The following is a 14,890-nucleotide window of genomic DNA, read 5'->3' on the forward strand; positions in this document are numbered from 1 at the left end:
GGTTGATTCCTGTGGCAACCAGCCCCCATCTGGTGACCCAGGAATTTCCCAAAAGTCACTTCACTGACATAACAAGAGACATCTTCATGGTGGTCACAGCCTAGGAAATTTCTACAGTTTTAGGAGCTTTATGCCAAAAACTGGACAAAGACCAAATACACGTTCCTTAATATGAATCACAATATCACAGTGTCATGGGAGAAAATGTCTGATATGAGGCCTGAAGAATGCGTAGGAAGTAGCTGACTAAAGAGGGAAGAAAGTGTTCCAAGCCAAGAAAACACTCTTTATGAAGGCAAAGAAGGAAGAGAAAGCACGACACATATTTATTTGGAGAAATGCTCATCATTAGATGGCTGGAGAGGGGTCCAGGTAGGGAAGGGCCAGGTCATGCCTTGAGCCTCTCCCCCCACCGCATTTAGGCTTTGCTAGTCCAAGAGACCCTGTACAGACTGTCAGAGATGGAAGAAAGCTTAGAAATAATCCTATTGACCTCTTACTATACAGAGGAAGAAGGCCTGGCCAGCCTGCTTGTCTCCAGCACAACCATAAGGAAGGAAGATTAGACTCATCTTGACTGGAGTTTGCAGGTTTAATGGAATTCAGGTTTAAGAAGAATTGATTCAACAAGCAACTGTTTGATTTGGTTGCATTTCACGGGCAAGGTTCCTTTCTACTTGGGGACAAGTCATTAATCAATTTAAGCAGTCCACCTTTAAAACAGTTGTTTTGCTCTTAGATGCACTAAAATAATTTAGAGCTCTTTTTTTTTTTATTGGCAACTTAGAATGCAAAGTATTTTATCTTTAAAGCTCTAAATTTGAAAACAAAACAGCCTAGGTTAAATAATACTTTTTCCAAAGCTGAACGTGCTCATTTGGAGCTCTGTTCTTCGGCTTGCAGTATAGAACAACCTCCTCCAACTCCTAGTCAGGAACACTACTGCTTTGATAATCTGTGACTGGATGAACAGATCAATCTCAGTTGGTAATATCCCTTTTTTTCCTTGGTAAGGCCTTTAAAAAATTCTAGAACATGGGTTCCTGGGTGGTGGCTCAGTGGTTGAGTATCCAACTTCAGCTCAGGTCATGATTTCTCAGTTTGTGGGTTCAAGCCTTTTGTGGGGCTCTGTGCTGACAGCTCAGAGCCTGGGGCCTGCTTCAGATTCTGTTTCTCTCTCTCTCTCTCTCTCTCTTTCTGCCCCATCCCTGCTCATGCTCTGTCTCTCTCTGTCTCTCAAAAGTAAATAAATGTTAAAACAATTTTTTAAAAACATTCCAAAACGGATGTATTTTTCTAGTCTTACACAGACACTTTGATTCCAAATGTCTCCTGAGAAGTGTATACCATATACAGGAAGCTATCTTCATCCTTCTCACTTTCATATATTTCATAAATCGGCGTGGACACACTCACTGCACTATGCCATTCACTAACAGGAAGAATGCCATTAGCTCTGTAAACCCTCCTAAAGATCTTGATGAGCTCACTCATGTTGATGTGATCAGGTAAAAAAAACTTGGTCGATTCTCACCGACAGGAAGTCGTTTCTCACCTTTGTACTGTTTTATTATCACTGGGATTTTCGTAGGATACTTGGGCTCTCGGATAAGTTGGATGTCTTCTATTCTTTGCTGGAAGGTGTGGCGCTGCCTGGAGGTAGGTCTTCTCCAAAGGCATGGAGCGGGTAGTAAGGCGGAGGCAGTGGTCCCGTCTATTCCAGGTGGCCACAATGGTGGTGGAGGCTCCGACTATGTATAAAATAATTTAGAGCTCTTGAGCCATCTGGGTGGTTCAGTCGTTAAGCATTCAACTTTGGCTCAGGTCATGATCTCACTGCTTATGGGTTTAAGTCACTGTTCATGGGCTGACAACTCAGAGCCTGGAGCCTGCTTCCAACTCTGTGCCTCCTCCCTCCACCGCCCCCTACCTACTTGTGCTCTCTCTCTCTCTTTCTCAAAAATAAATAGATAAATAATAGATAATAGATAAATAATAATTATCTATTATTATAAATAATAGATAATTATTTAAAAAAATAAATAATAATGAAATAACATAATTTAAAACTCTTAAGTGATATTAAGAGATATTAAGTGAAAATATTTGATATAAATAGCTTCTAAAATCACCATCACTGTGATACTTATAATTATTACAGACAAGTTGATATATGGGAAAACTTTTTTCCATCATGGAGTAGCCAACAATGATTGAGAAATTTATATCTCTATGGTCAACATTTTCTGTGTTTCAAAATGTCCCTAATTTCTCCCTTACTTCAGCTGCCTGGAACTCATGTCTTTTGTACAGATATATCTATCCTTGCACTGATACATCTATCACTCTCAAAGACTGTTCCACGGTATGTTAGTCCCTTCATAGGTGAATATGTTACACAGTAAAAAATTTTAATATTCAAATAAGTTTAATATTCAAATAAAAAATTTTAATATTCAAACCAAGATAAACATATATTTTTTTACAGTCTATATCCCCAACATCCAGAACAGGACCTAGTACTGAGTAGGCACTAAATAAGTACTTGTTGAATTAATAAATATAGAATTTCATAAGGCCATTTATTTCTTCACATGCTCTGTAATACATAAGAAGGGAACTGAGTTTGCAGCATTCCATTAAGGCTATCGTCAGGACTAGCATTGTGAAGTCTTGCCCTAATCTCTAAATCTAGAAGCACTAATCATGAAAAAGAAGACAAATTTCCAGAAATCAAAATGAAAAGTCAAAGGAAAGAGAAAGAAGTTACATAATCTCCAGAGTTACTCTCATGTTCTTGGCCCTTGCCATTCACCCAAGAACAGTCCTCTAACAAACTACTCTTCCCTCAGCTGGGAGAACTTGGGTGATCAGAACAAAGATATATCTGCCAGACATATTTTGCCTCTGGATGTTAATTTCCCAAGTGTCCAGTTTTGCTCAAAAAAGGTTGCCAGGTCCTGCCTTCAACTCAGAAATTAAATTGGTCCTAGATACCAGAAATTGGTGAGGAGTGTTTATAAGAGTTCTAAGAAGCTTTATGATACAGAAGTAGGTTATGAAACCAGCAACTCATGGGAAATTGGAATCCCTGCCTTCCCTAGTCCTGTCCCCTAAGACCAGCATTGTTCCACCTCACCCAAGACCTAAGCAAATATCATCAAGGGAGTCCAGTGGTTGTCAAACTCTAGCATACATCAGAATCCCCTATAGGGCCTGTTAAAATACAGATTGTTGGAACTCTCCCCCAGAGTTTCTGATTCAGTAGAATTTGCATTACTGTGAAATTCTCAGGTGGTGCCAATGGTGACAGTTCCTGGTTGCCTCGTCACCACTGCTTGTGCTTTCAATTGGTTTTATAACCACAAGTCTGGTATAGTCCCCTGGTTCCAGCTATGCAGTAGCATTTGGATCTAATCACTGGTGCATAATAGGCACTCAGTAAATAATTTGAATTTATAAATAATTATTTGTCTAATCCCTAAGATCTACTTTTGGAAAGTGTACTCTACTTCCCTGATGAAACCGGAGCCCAGTCCTTTAACCCAATTTGCTCAACTGGGCTCATGACCCTTTCTGCCTGCCTCCAGGCCCTATAAACACCATGTGCCCAAAAGCCAGACCTTTTGACTAGTGACAAGGGATATGATTGAGCGCAAGTGAGACAGGCCCTCCTTAGACTCCTGGCCTGCCTGGTAAAAGCCAACTCCATCATGATCTAGTTTGTTCCAACCATTCCTGGGTGATTCCTCTCCCTGCCAGGCCACTCCTGAGCTCCCCAGCAGGAGGCTGGCTGAAGCTTCACAGCTATGTTGGGACATGGGGCAGGTATCTGAACCAGGTTCCAAGGATAACTTTGAAATAAAGACTTCACCAGAAATCTTGAAAGCCTTCCTCATCAGCCAGAATAAACAGTGGTTCACTTTATTATTTTCTTTTGTACTATTTTAATCATGCTGTGAGTGCACAGACCCCAATGACTAACTTCATTCTTCCTTGCCTGTGACTCAGTAGTCACAGGGATACTGTGTAGAAGAGAAAATTGTACTATGCCCCTGAGAGAGCAATATAGTTGGGCTTTGATAGATGATGGGAAAAGTAAATTCCAAGAATAAAGTTCCTTCCAAGAAATTCAGAAAGAAAAATTAAAATCTGTTATCACTATTCCAACATTTTAATATTCTCCACAATCTGGCATTGCTGAGGAAGTACAGGTAACCACTTATAAACACCTGATAGAATGACCCATCTGTGCTAAACCACAGCCTTCCCACTCCTTTTCTGATGCAGCTCTACCACTGTTTCCCTTGGAAACCAAAGAAGCAGCTGCCTGCAAAAATCTCTCTACCTCCTCACTCATCAGTCCAAAGGACTAGCAGCTTGTTTTCTTACTCATTGAAAACATCTGATGTTGGGGAATGAATTGCATGTGGGGGGCAACACAAAGAGATGACCACAGTGGGTCAGACATGGTGAGGATCCTGTCTAGTATTCTTTCTTAGATGGTTTCATATTTCTCTTCATTTTATGTGATACACCATCAATTTCTTCCCTGTGCTGTAATAATTTGTGTACACAAACCTTCTCTACTAGATCTCAGGTTATTTAAAGTCTAGGGAGGACATAAATCTTCTGTCTGGAATTTGCTACATATTTATTAATATATTATAATAATAGCGTGTAATTAATATAACATGATTATAACCCAGTGACGAAAGTTCTAGCATCCATTGAAAATACTTGCCTAAAGGGGCGCCTGGGTGGCTTAGTTGGTTAAGCGTCCGACTTTCGCTTAGGTCATGATCTCGCGGTTTGTGGGTTCGAGCCCCACGTCGGGCTCTGTGCTGACTGCCAGCTCAGAGCCTGGAGCCTGTTTCAGTCTGTGACTCCCTCTCTCTCTGACCCTCCCCTGCTCACGCTCTCTCTCTCTCTCTCTCCTAGAGATAAATAAAACATTTAAAAAAAAAAAGAAAAAAAAAGAAAATACTTGCCTAAATTGACTATTACCATCATGGCTGCTAAATATTCACTTTTCTTCATTCATTCTTTCTTTATCAGTTGGAATTCTACTCTAAGAAAGAACTTTTCCTTCTCCATTTATTTGTTCACTTACTTACTTATAAACAAATATGGATTAATGGATTATTACTTTATGCAATGAGTTCTAACCTGTTTCTGTCAATTTTTAATTACCAAAATGTCATGGATTATTTTTTCATACATGGGTTATAATCTGTTACTATTGTTATTTAAAGCTCAAATTGTCCCAGATTTGGCCAGGGGGAAACTCCTTAAAGCTTGCTCCTGTCCCCATGACATGTCTCCATCCTGTTCTAAACACTACTTTCTATCTCAAGATATTTCCATAAAACACTTATTAATTACAAAAAGAGAAACAGAAATTATACAGTAGATAAACCTGGTAGACATAACCTTAACTTGTGATCAAAGTTAATATCACCAACAATGCTGCCTCCTGATACTCTCCAGTGAGAAGGATACATTAACACTTTGATGGTATTTCTGCCAAAAAATGAATAACATCTATCTGATAATAAGGAGACATCAGAAAAATCCACCAAGGGACATTCTACAAAAGAACTGGCCTGTACTCTTCAAAAATGTCAAGGTCATAAAAGACAAAGACTAAGAAATGGTCTTGGATTAAAGGAGACTAGAGACATGATACCAAATGCAATGTATGATCCTGGATAGGGTACCAAATCAGAGGGAAGTCACAGCTGTTAAATATTACTGGGAAACTTACCAAAATTGTAATAAAGTTTGGAGATAATAGTATTATATCCATGTTAATTTTCTGATTTTGATGATTGTATTATGGTCATACAAAAGAATGTTTCATTCTTAGGGATTTATATACTGAAGTACTAGGGAGAAAGAAGTATCATGTCTGCACCTTACTCCCAAAAGGTTCAGAAGAATAATAAGGCAGATGTGGCAAGCTGGTTGAAGGGAAATGAGAAAGAGAGTGAAAGTATGTTGGCATTTTTTGTACCGCTCTTACAACTTACCAGTATGCTTGAAATTATTTAAAAAGTAAAAGTTATAAAAACCGAGTTGCATAAAAGTCAATACTACCATTTGTTTATTTTTATTCATTTATACTTCACTACATTCCATAGACGATTAAAGACAGTTTGTAAGTCTTTCTATCCAACAGGATTTTTTTTCAATTAACTGTCTTCAGCTGAGTTCCCCTAGAAGCAGACACTGAGCCAAGTATTTGAGTACAAATAGTTGATTTGGGACATGATCCTAATAAAAAGCATCTTGTCTTGCAAGAAGTGGTAAAAGAAACTCTTCAGAGAGAAGGAAAATGATTAGGAACTTAGTTAGGAACTTGGATGTACATAAAGGAACTTAGAGCTACATAAAGAAAGGAAGAGCATTAGAGAAGGAATAATGAAGATAAGATAAAAACTTTTTCTTACTCTTAACTGATCTAACAAATAACAATTTGTTCAAAATAGTTATATGAACAATGTACTTGATTATTATAACCCGTATTTAAGAAAAATGCATAACAATGACACAAGGGCCAAGAGACAGAAATCAGGAACATTTTGTTATAAGGTACTTGCACTGCTAGCGAAGTGGTAGAGCGTTATAAGAAAGTAGACTTGGATAAGTCATAAATGTGTGTTGCAAACTCTAGGGCAACCACTAAAAAAGGTTGTTGTTGTTGTTGTTTTAAGTATAACCAATATGCTAAGAGAAAGGAGAGAAATGAAAATGTTCAGTTAAAACCACAAATGGCAGGAAGGCCTGACTGGCTCAGTTGGTTGAGTGTCCAACTCTTGATTTCAGCTAAAGTCATGATCTCATGGTTCATGAGTTTGAGCCCCGCATCAGGCTCCGAGCTAATGGCACAGAGCCACCATGGGATTCTCTCTCTCTCTCTCTCTCTCTGCCCCTCACCTCCTCTCAAAATAAATAAATAAACTTTGAAAAATATAAATAAATAAAATGACAAATAGCAGGAAAAAAAAGTGGAAGACAAAATTAGGAATAAAGAACAAGAGCAACAAATAGAAAACAGTAACGAATATGGTAGCTATTAATCCAACCATCATATCAATAACCACTTTAAACAATGGCCTAAACACACCAATTAAAAGACAGATAGTCAAAGTGGATCAGAAAATAAGATTCAACTATATGCTGCCAATAAAAACTCCACTGTAAATACAAAGTAGATTAAAAGAAGGGGAATGGAGAAAATTATACCATGATAAGACTACTCAAAAGAAAGCTCGAGTAACTATATTAATTTCACACAGAACAGACTTCAGAGCAAAGAGAATTTTCAGGGACAAATAAGGTGCTATAAACTGAATTGTGTCCTCCCAAATTTGTACGTTGACTCCCTATGCACCAGCTTGACTACATTTGGGAATAGGGCTTATAAGGAGGGAAGTAAAACTAAATGAGTCATAATGGTGGGTCATTGTATAGTAGGAGTAGTGTCCTAAAAAAAGAGACCAGAGAGCTTGTTCTCTCCCTTTCTCCAAGAAGACAGCAAGTGAGCACCCCCAGTGAGATGGCAGCCACCTATAAGCCACAAAGAGAAGCCCTACCAGAAACTGACCATGCTGACACTGTTATCTCAGACTCCCAGCCTGATATAAAAATGGAGAAAAGAAGTGTCTATTATTTAAGCCAACTGGTTGACGGTATTTTGTTATGGCAGCCCATGCTAAGACAGAGAAACATTGCATAATGATAAAGGCATCTATTCACCAAGAATATATAGCAACCTTTGATGTGGATGCACCTAACAACATAGGTGCAAAATACATGAGTTAAAAACCAACAGAACTGCAAGGAGAAATAGCTGGAGACATCAATACCTTTCTATCAAAAAGAGGCAGATCCAGCAGGCAGAATATATCAGATGTGAAAAGGGGGATATCACTATAGATCCCATAAGCGTTAAAAGATAATAAAGGAATACAGTTAACAAGTCTATCACAAATTGATAATTTGAATGAAAAGGACTAATTCCTTGAAAGATACAATTTGCCAAAACTCACATAAGAAGAAATAGACAATCTGAACAGGACAATATCTATTAAAGAAATTGAATCAATGATTAATAACCTTCAAAAGTTAAAAGCACCAGACCCACATGGGTTCACTGATAAGTTCTTCCCAACATTTAGGAAAGGAATTAGACCAATTCTCTACAATCTCTTTCTGATGGTAGAAGCACAGGGAATGCTTCCTAAATCATCCTATGATTCAGAATTACCATAATACCAAAACCAGACAAAGACTTCAAAAGGAAAGAAAACTATAAACCAATATCTCTCATAAACATAGATGCAAAAGTCCTTGACAAAATATTAGTAAGTCTAATCCAACAATATATAAAAAGAACTGCACAACACAACCAAGTGGTATTTATCCCAGGTATGCATGGTTGCTTCAACATTCAAAAAGCAATTAACGTAATCCTTCATATCAACAAGCTAAAGAAGAAAAATCAGATGATCATATTAAAAGGTACAGAGGGGCAACTGGGTGATGCAGTGGGTTGAGTGTCTGACTCTTGGTTTTGGCTCAGGTCACGATCCCAGGGTCAGGGGTTGAGCCCCTAGTCCGGCTTCATGCTGAGCATGAAACCTCTCTCTCTCTCTGCCCCTCTCCCTCTCCCCCACTTGTGTTTCTCTCTTTCTCTAAAGTAAAAAAATAAATAAAATTAAAATTAAAAAAAAAAAGAAATCTAAAGCACTGACCACACCAAATGCTGAGAAGGGTATGGAGCAATAGAAACTCTCATTCACTGCTGGTAGAAATTCAAAAGGGGACAGCACTTTGGAAAATAGTTTGAGGATTTCTTACAAAACTAACATATTCTTACTATATTGCACTCCTCGGTATTTACCCAAAAGAGTTAAAAATGTATGACCCAAAAACCTATGCACAGATATTTGCAGCAACTTTATTCATAATTGTCAAAACTTGGAAGCAACCAAGATATCCTTTAGTGGGTGAATGGAAAAATAAACTGTGGTACATCTAGACTATGGCACATTATTCAGTGTTAAAAAGAAATGAGCTATCAAACCATGAAAAGACATGGAAGAATCTTAAATGCACATCGCTAAGTGAAAGAAGTCATTCTGAAAAGACTACATACTGTATGATTCCAACTATATAACATTCTGGAGAAGGCAAAACTATAGATATAGGCAGTAAAAAGATCAGTCTTTGCTAGCGGTTGAGAGGAGAGAGGGGTGAATAGATGAAGCAAAGAGAATTTTAGGACAGTGGAACCACTCTGTATGATGGTTTAATGAAAATCAATGTCATTATACATTTGTCCAAACCCAGAGAAGGTACAACAGCAAAAGTGAACCCTAAGGTAAACTATGGATTCTGGGTAATAATAACGTGTCAGTATAGGTTCATCAACTGTAACAAATGTACCACTTTGGTGGGGGATGTTGATAATGCAGGAGGCTATGTTGTGGGAGGAGGTAAATGGGAAATCTGTGTACCTTCTGCTCAATTTTGCTGTGAACCTAAAACTGTTTTAAAAAATAAAGTCTAAAAACAAATAATTAAAATATTTAAAAAACAAAGTCTATTTAAAAGGAAAAAGAAACTACTTTTTTTTGTAGCTAAATGGAGATTATTACAAAGCATTTCTCTCCTCTGAAAGCTAATAAGAATCCATACAACTTTAGAAAGTGCATCGTACATAGTGAGTTCTCAAGTTGGAATCCATGACCAAACTCCATAAAAGTGTGTGTGTGTGTGTGTGTGTGTGTGTGTGTGTTCATATACACGCACCTTTCCCTCGGGAAAAAAATTCCAAAACTTTCATGCTTAATCACTTAATGTTTAATCACTATCCCCTTCTCAAAATCTTAAGGATCTCAAGTTATGACAGTCAGCTCTGAGTCGTGCCTCTGACACCTTCATCTGTTCTCCAGTGGCTGATATAGACAGCAAACAGTGCAGTCACTAGGTCCTTCACCAGCCTCACATAAGATACCAACCTGTAGGTTACCTGCCATACTAAATCAGCTGATTATCCCCAACAGCTCCTCTCCCTTCACGGGCACTCTCAGTCTAGAAACATCCCCAGCAGAAGAAACATTATGACATTTTACAGTCTCTTATATAGCCAGTTGGACCTTGTTCCCCCAGGAGAAATAAGGGAGCAGATAAAAATGTATAGCATATCTTCATAATTATCAATATTGTTACAGCTATCATTGTCTCTCCTCAAACCGCTTGACTTTCCCATCTGAGGTTTAACTGAAAACTATTTTAAAAATTTTTCTTAATGTTTATTTATTTTTGAGAGAGAGAGAGAGAGACAGATTATGAGTGGGAGGGGGCAGAGAGAGGGAGACAGAATTTGAAACAGGTTCCAGGCTCTGAGCTGTCAGCACAGAGCCCGACGCAGAGCTCGAACTCATGAGCCACAAGATCATGACCCGAGCCAAAGTCAGATGCTGAACCAACTGAGCCACGCAGGCACCCCTAAAATACATTTTTTCTGAAAAAAAAATTTCCTGTAAAACGGTACTTAATAATTGTCCTTAATCTGTTTCCTAATCTTTTGTTAATCAAATAGTACATAACTGCCAACTGTGCTCTGTCTCTTTCTCAAAAAATAAATAAACATTAAAAAATTGTTTTAAAGAAAAAAATTTCAGAGTCCTTGGTAGTAGCAAGAGGTAGAATCACCAGTCTGGATTGCTGCCAGCCATTTTATTTGCTGGTCGTTTTCAATATCAGCTTTACAACCAAGCACAGCCATCCCAGCTCACTGTTTACCTGGCCAGCCACTGGGCAGTCCTGATGCCTCCACAGCCTGCCTTTTGGTTGCTGGTGTTACCAGCAGTGCTGGCACTGCTGGCACAGCCAGACAGTGCTGTCGGCACTCGTGGCTGCAGCTCCCTGGGCATCTGCCCTGCTACCAAACCCCAAGACAATAGCCAAGCCTGTGACCCAAGGGGATGGTGACAGTGAGAGTTCAGGGTATCTACCTCTGCCTGTTCCAAAGTGAAAGCCAAACCAGTAGACTGTTTAGTCATAAGTTTAGGTACAGTTTATCTAGTACAAAGAAATAAGGTAAGCTGATGTGCTCTGTAATGTGGAAACACAAATTACATGTCATGCACAGGAGAAAAATAACATACTTTACAAACAGACAAAATAATCACCCAGGATATGAGTTGCCAGTCACAGGTCACAAAGTTCAAAATTGTCTTTCTAAATATGTATTCAGTACAAAAATTATCCTTTGAAAGACACAAGGCACAGAATACATCAAGATGATTAAGACACAATCCTTACTCTCCAGGTACCTACAACCTAGATAAAGAATGATTAAATACAGTTGACCCTTGAACAACACCGGCTTGAACACAGCACATGTCCAATTATATGTGTGTGTGTTTTTTTTTTTAATTTTTTATTTATTTCTAGGAGAGAGAGAGAGAGAGACAGGGTGAGTAGGGGAGGGTCGGAGAGAGAGGGAGTCACAGACTCTGAAACAGGCTCCAGGCTCTGAGCTGGCAGTCAGCACAGAGCCCGACGCGGGGCTCGAACCCACAAACAGCGAGATCATGACCTAAGTGAAAGTCGGACGCTTAACCGACTAAGCCACCCAGGCGCCCCTATATGTGTGTTTTTTAATAAATACAGTACAGTACTGTAAACATATTTTCTCTTCCTTATGATCTTCTTAACATTTTCTTTTCTCTAGCTTACTTAATGTAAGAATATAGGACATAATATATATACCATACAAAATATGTATTAATCAACTATTTATGTTATAGGTAAGGCTTCCAGTAAACAGTATGCTATTAATAGTTAGGTTTTGGGAGAGTCAAAAGTTATGCTCAGATTTTTTACTATGTTGGGGCTGCAGTGCCTACTGTTGTTCAAGTCAGTGCCTGTGGTTGACTCTCTGGAAAGGTGACCAAAACTGAGTATTTACTAAGAAGTAACTATGATGGTTTTGTTGGGTTCAAAGAAAGGAAAGGTTTCATCAGGTTTCATGGAGGAGCTCGTGTTTAAGGAACTGAACCTGCAGAGCTAGGCAGAGTATAGTGAGTGAAGAGCAAAGGCAAAGGTGTGACTCCCAGGAAGCAAGGGCACATGTTCTGGAAACAATGAGACATTTCGTTCCATTGGATGTACAGGGAGCAAGTAGTAAGAAAGGAAGGTAGAGAGAAATGTGGGGTCACCTTACTATGGTACTAAAAGATATGTACTTCCAGGGCCATACTGCATGGGTTCAAGTCCCCCACTCTGCTTTTTACTAGGTTTGTGACTTTAAGTATAATTTCTCTGTACTTCAGTTTCTTAAGCTGTAAAACGGGGACAATAATAGTGGCCTGCCCAGAGGACTGTGAGAATCAAATCAATTAATATGTGTAAGTGCTTAGAACAATACATGGCACATAGCAAATGCAGCACTTTATTACCATGGAAGGTCTGAGATGCCAGAGTAAAGTATCTGCACTCAATTAGAACAAAGAGCTAGGAGAGCTTCTCTGAGGTCAGAAATGACAAGATTAGAGCCAGATTATAAGTCTGGCAAGCTATAAGGGATGGAACAAAATGGAGGTGGAGAAGTGGGGGTGCGGGGTAAACACAGTGCAAGACCAGGGCTCTGAGCTGTAGAAAAGGGACGTCTATCTCTGAAGATAAATGTGGTGGTTCTGAGGGGGTCCCAGAGCATGGGAATAGATGCATTCCTTCTGATTCCTCCTCCTCATTCAAATTTCCTAATTAAAATGTAGAGGAAGTTGAAAAAGATTTAATACCTATGGCAAGAAACTCTACCAGCCTGAACCAAAAGCTGAAAAGCAACTCTTGATATGTCACAAGGAAAACTGACCTCTAAAAACTTGTAGTTTTCCTTCTGTATCCTGAACTAAGACTGAGACTGAAAGGAAACCAATGGTCTTGTTTAAAAGGACGCACAATTCTTTTTTTTTTTTAATGTTTTATTTATTTATGGGAGAGAGAGAGAAAGTACGTGTGAGCAGGGGAGGTTCAGAGAGAGAGGGAGACACAGAATCTGAAGCAGGTTCCAGGCTCTGAGCTAGCTGTCAGCACAGAACAGGATGCGGGGCTCAAACCCACAAATTGTGAGATCATGACCTGAGCCGAAGTTGGACACTTAACTGACTGAGCCACCCAGGTGCCCCCACACAATTCTTAATAAGGACAGACAGACACTTTCCTCTTTGGAAGATGCTGAAGATTGCTAAAAATCCCCTACTATGGGGCTTGCCCCCAAACCTAGGTTCTCACTATGTGTTACTTCCAAGAGATAAAACAATGGTGATCCCTATTAAAATGCAAAGAGATCACTTTTCCTATCCAAATTTCATATCTCAACAAGAATAATTTATTCAATTAACAATACACTAGTCATTAATGAATCTCCACAGGACAGATGGGTTTGACTGGGAGCATGGAGCATGGAGGGGGACATGATCTAGAACTCTGAATGAGAGAGAGGCCATGAGTCAGGGACAAGGAAAAGTATATGGTGGGGACGGAGTGGGGGCAGAGACCTCATTAAAAAAGGAAGCAGATGTAGAAAAGGAGTGAAGGGGCCTAGAGAATACATTTGCCAATCTCGGAATCTTGAAGCTCAGCCCTGACCATGCTTAATGAAACCAACATCTGCCACCCAAACTGTACAACCTTGGTCCTCACTGCCTCCTGATTTGGGCTGTATATATACCCCTACCAGGGACCTCTATACACTCATTTCCCCTAAAAAAAAAAAAAAAAAAGAAGAAGAAGAAAAAGAAAAGAAAAAAGAAAGAGAGAGAGAATAATAAACCATTTTCAGTTTTAATTCTCTGTGGTTTCAGATGATCTGAAGTGTGTAGATGTCTCCCTTCCCATTGGCCCAAGATGCCACTAAAATTTTAAAACTCAAGGCTCCTCTATGTATCATGAAAAGACTGTGACAGGCTACATGGCTAGAAAGAGTAAAAAAATCATGTGTAGAACAGATAACTTACTGTAAGCTGATTTATAGAGATATCTGTTGTTAATGATTCCAAGAATTAAATTAAAAGAGTTTCATTCTGGTCCTTAAATGGGGACAGCAGTGCCACACATGTCTTTGGGGACTGCACCAAATGTCTTTCCTTCCAGCCAATAGGTAACCATTCCTCATTTCCCCGGGGGAGGAAAACCACAAACATTTAACTAGGGAAGAAATAGCCAACTCAGCTGGAAAAGAAGCCATCCAGTGATAGACTAACCAACTCATTGGACATGACAGAGCACATCTTTAGCCAGCTCAGGGAACCCTGGAGCCCCTGGGGACTGGCATCCCCAAGAGACTCTTCTTTAATTGGCTCCCCACATTGCTGCAGAGAGTACTCCCTGCATTCAGGGCAGAGAGAACTGCTTTTTGGGCACCACGACATGCTGGCTGACTAATGAGTCATGGTCACCTGCACATACTCACTGAGGCTGCCATGGCTAACAAATCCCATGTGTGCTGCCAACCCAGGAGGAGAGAGACAACTTGAGCTCTGCAGCTACTTGGTCCTTCCAGCATAGCTAAAAGAAGATGATGACAGATGTCATCTGAGGACTGACATCTTCTTTTTAGGACAGTCACTAAGCAGACAGTATTCCCATGTGAAAAATCAGTGCCCTTCCATCAACTGTGGATCAATTAATTATATCTTCCCAACCCAGGGGTCAGAGCCCCAGCTTCTCATTTACATGTAAACTGGTCTTCAGAAGCTTTCATTCAAGATTCACATTTATAGACTCTGCAAAAGAAACACTATCTGCCTATATTTGCTGATCAAATCCAACTGAACTAATCGTGATTCACTTCAATAGAGAAAACACCCAT

At 39.4% G+C, this 14,890-nt stretch overlaps 1 pseudogene; it reads right to left on the reverse strand.

Moving 5' to 3' along the window:
• Positions 1–1,302: 1,302 nt before the first annotated feature.
• Positions 1,303–10,946, reverse strand: LOC144229809 (uncharacterized; annotated as a pseudogene).
• Between the last annotated feature and the right edge of the window lie 3,944 nt (positions 10,947–14,890).

The sequence above is a fragment of the Crocuta crocuta genome, unplaced genomic scaffold (assembly GCF_008692635.1).
Source record: "Crocuta crocuta isolate KB4526 unplaced genomic scaffold, BGI_CrCroc_1.0 scaffold204, whole genome shotgun sequence".
In the NCBI taxonomy this organism is placed as follows: Eukaryota; Metazoa; Chordata; class Mammalia; order Carnivora; family Hyaenidae; genus Crocuta; species Crocuta crocuta.